Here is a 3,280-nt window from a genome sequence, read left to right on the forward strand (position 1 = left end):
CCTGAAAGAGTTTGATGTCTACAGCAACCAGGTGGGGTGTTTTTTTTCTTGCAGTTATACATAAGACAGGCCTAAAAATAACTTTGGGTCAATCAAAAACTTCCTTTAGCAGGACTGAGGTTTTTTAATTATTATTAATTTAAATCCTGTCATATTTTCAGAGTGAGCATTAAATAAGTAATTATTTCTATTGCTTCCTAAATTGAACTCAGTTTGAAATTATTTACATGGGGTTGCTTTAAATACATTTGTGTATGTGTATGCATATGTATGCCCTCCAGAAGAAAAGTAATACAAGATAAAAAGAGCAAAGGCTCACAAAACACTTTTTATCCCAAACAGAATGAATGTAAACAAAATACTGTTTTCTAGGAAAGAAAATCAAAAGCGATTTTTTTTTTAATTGTTTTTCTTTCTTTTAGCATTTGGTTCCATAATTTGGTTTTCTACATTAATTCAATCAAGCCAACTATTTCATAGCCATGTGTCAGATTATTCCAAGGAGGAAGATGATGGTCAGTGGAGCTCTTTAACGCAGAGTTCACCTGCCAAAAGTTCTCAAAACCAGAATTCTTCACAGGAAATGTCACTGGCAGCTCTGCCAAGAAATGTTGAAACGGTTTCTTTTTTGTTTCATTTGGATACAAAATGACAAAATGTAGCTCCAGTTGGGTGATTTAATTCAAACAAACAAGCTTTCCTTCCATGTCAAAGCGCTGATTGGAAATGACAATTCTTGTTTGGTTTCAATCAGAAATGTCAACATTTTCAGTGGGACACTTCCTATTTGAAAGTTTTTGAGTTGCGTATTTGTTTAGGATGGGGGTGGGGGGGGTGTTCTGTTGGCCATCATTTGGAGAGCTTTTTGTGTATTTTATTGATCCATTTTTTTCCTACTGATGGAGAGAAGCGTGAGGAAAGGACTGTGAGAGAAGGACGGGCACAGCCTGTTGCCTCTAAGCTCATCAATTTGGGATTAGCAGGTATCCTGGCAGATGTCGATGGTGTGGGGAGATCCAAAAGAAAGTGATGGCTTGGTATATTTTTTATCTAGGAGCTTGTCCCAAAAAGCATAAAAAAACCCCACACTGGGGCTGAGGCTACATTCTCACCCATGTAACTGTGCCTGGTGAGGGTTTTTGAGGGCTACGCTGCTGTCTCATGGGGCCCACAAATCTCTCCTACCCATCTGGTGTTAGACTGGGACCTGTGTTGTAGATCCATTGCTACACATTGCATGTCCTAAGGAGACAGGCTGAGAGAGCTGGGGCTGTTCGGAATGCAGAGGAGAAGGCTCTGGGGAGACCCAAGAAGCCCTCAGAATACCAATAGAGGCTACAAGAGAGCTGGAGATGGACTTTGACAAGGGCCGTGAGTGACAGGACAAGGGGGAACGGTTTCAGGCTGAAAGACAGAAAGTTTAGACTAGATGTTGGGAAGAAATTCTTCCCTGTGCGTGTGGTGAGGCACTGTCACAGGTTGCCCAGAGCAGCTGTGGATGCCCCATCCCTGGAAGTGTTCAAGACCAGGTTGGATGGGGCTTGGAGTAACCTGGTCTAGTGGAAGGTGTCCCTGCCCGTGGCAGGGGGTTTGAACGAGGTCCCTCCTGACCCCACAAATTCTATGATTCTATGACATAAGGAATAACAGCACATGAAAAAACCTCCATAGCAGATGAGGGTCAACCCAGTTGAACCCTGAACTGCACCAGTTGAACCCTGAATTGAGGTCACTCGGGATGATGGCCAGAAGTTACCATTTTTCCCAGAACACACAGGAGAAGCTTGGTGTACTTTGGGCCTTCTACGACACTCTGGGACAGGGAACCCTGTGGCACCATCTCTGCAAGGGATCAGACTTGCAGATCCCCTGCAATGTTACCTTCATCTGTAAGTACACTTCCACAGCTCCATCCCACAAGCCTTCCCTTTTCCAGGGGTTCCTCAACATTACCTCTGAGAGATTACTCAGTCAAGCCAACAATTTACTCTTGTGAGTAAAGGTTTGCCGAACTGGCAACCCTAAATGACAGCATCATCCAGACTGCTGGCAGAGCAATGGTGGGAAATGAGAAGCCCAACAACTTGGATTTTGCACAGCTCCACTGACCTGGAACTGAGTTTGTGCTGTATTTTGGGCACTGTTACTACGCCATACCGAAAGGTGTGCCTGTGGCGGTTTTACTCCTTAAATCAGGTGTTGAGAATCCTTGCTTGTCTCCCCCAGCCCCACAGAGTGAATTCTCACTGTGATCTGAACAGCAGTCACTGGACCCCAAAAATCTCCCGCACAGGTCGTGAGCTCGCGGCAAAAAGCATATGGTGGGGTGGGGGGTGGGTGGGATGGCGTGGGAGAGACTGAGCTTGGAGTGGGATAAATGGGATAAATACCACTGCCCTGAATCTCACCTCCTCTGCCTTTTCTCCCCTGCCCCCATCAGTGCTGCTGTTGTGTCAGGTAGTGGCACTGTTGAGTACATTAACCCAGAGCTGAGCATTGCAGCCACACCGAGCGAGTGTCTGCGTGTGTGTGTGTGTGTGTGTGTGTGCGCGCCTGATCTTTACCATTTATTCCCCACACTTCGCCCCCCACCTCCCAGCATCCCCCCCATACACACACACACCCCTCGCCCCCCAAGTGCTGCAGAACTCCGGGAGTGAGCGATAGAAACACAAGAGGGAAGAGCGAGAGGCATCAGCCCCCCAGATCTGCTTAACCAAATCACCGCCCCTTGCAGGGAGGGAGAGAGAGGGAGAACGAGGGGAGGGCCGGGGGGGGGGGGGGGGGGGGGGGGGGGGGGGGGGGGGGGGGGGGGGGGGGGGGGGGAGGAAGGGGGGAAGAACCAGACCAAAAAGACAAAATAAAAGACAGATAAAGGGAAAAATCCGGCGGGGGAGCAAAAAGCCGCCCCCCAGGCGCACCCTTTGGCAGCGGGGAGGGGGATGAGCGTGTGTGTGTGTGTGTGTGTGTGCTGGGTGAGTGTGTGTGTGTGTGCCGTGTGAGTGTGTGAGTGCGTGAGCACCGACCCCGGCCCCATCAGGAGAAGGGGGTGTTTTCCCTCCGCCTTCCCTTCGCCCTCCCCCGGCCCGGCGCGGGGCGGCGCGGGGGGAGCGCGGAGCGGAGCGGGGCGGCCGCAGCCCCGCAGCCCGCCGGAGCTCCGGCACCCGCTCCGGAGCCCAGGGAGCGCGGGGATAAAGGGAACAGCTTCCTCGCCGCCCAAACAGCCCTTTTTCTCCTGGCGGGGCTTTGGTCTTTCTTCTTTCTTTTCTTTTTTTTTTTT

At 49.8% G+C, this 3,280-nt stretch overlaps 1 protein-coding gene across 2 annotated transcripts in view; it reads left to right on the forward strand.

Annotated features, from left to right (window-relative positions):
- The first annotated feature begins 1,709 nt into the window (after window positions 1-1,709).
- SETBP1 (SET binding protein 1) overlaps window positions 1,710-3,280 on the forward strand; it is a 264,688-nt gene continuing 263,117 nt past the window's right edge. Inside the window, exon 1 of one of the 2 annotated variants that reach the window (XM_027885462.1) lies at window positions 1,710-1,889. The gene's annotated coding sequence lies outside the window, so the exon portion shown is untranslated. Of the gene's footprint in view, window positions 1,890-1,973; window positions 1,993-3,280 lie in introns of those variants that run through there. The other variant, XM_027885471.1, reaches the window with a different exon arrangement.

This window comes from Empidonax traillii, unplaced genomic scaffold (genome assembly GCF_003031625.1).
Source record: "Empidonax traillii isolate 1590-97213 ecotype Southwest subspecies unplaced genomic scaffold, ASM303162v1 scaffold10:size5872457, whole genome shotgun sequence".
NCBI lineage: Eukaryota > Metazoa > Chordata > Aves > Passeriformes > Tyrannidae > Empidonax > Empidonax traillii.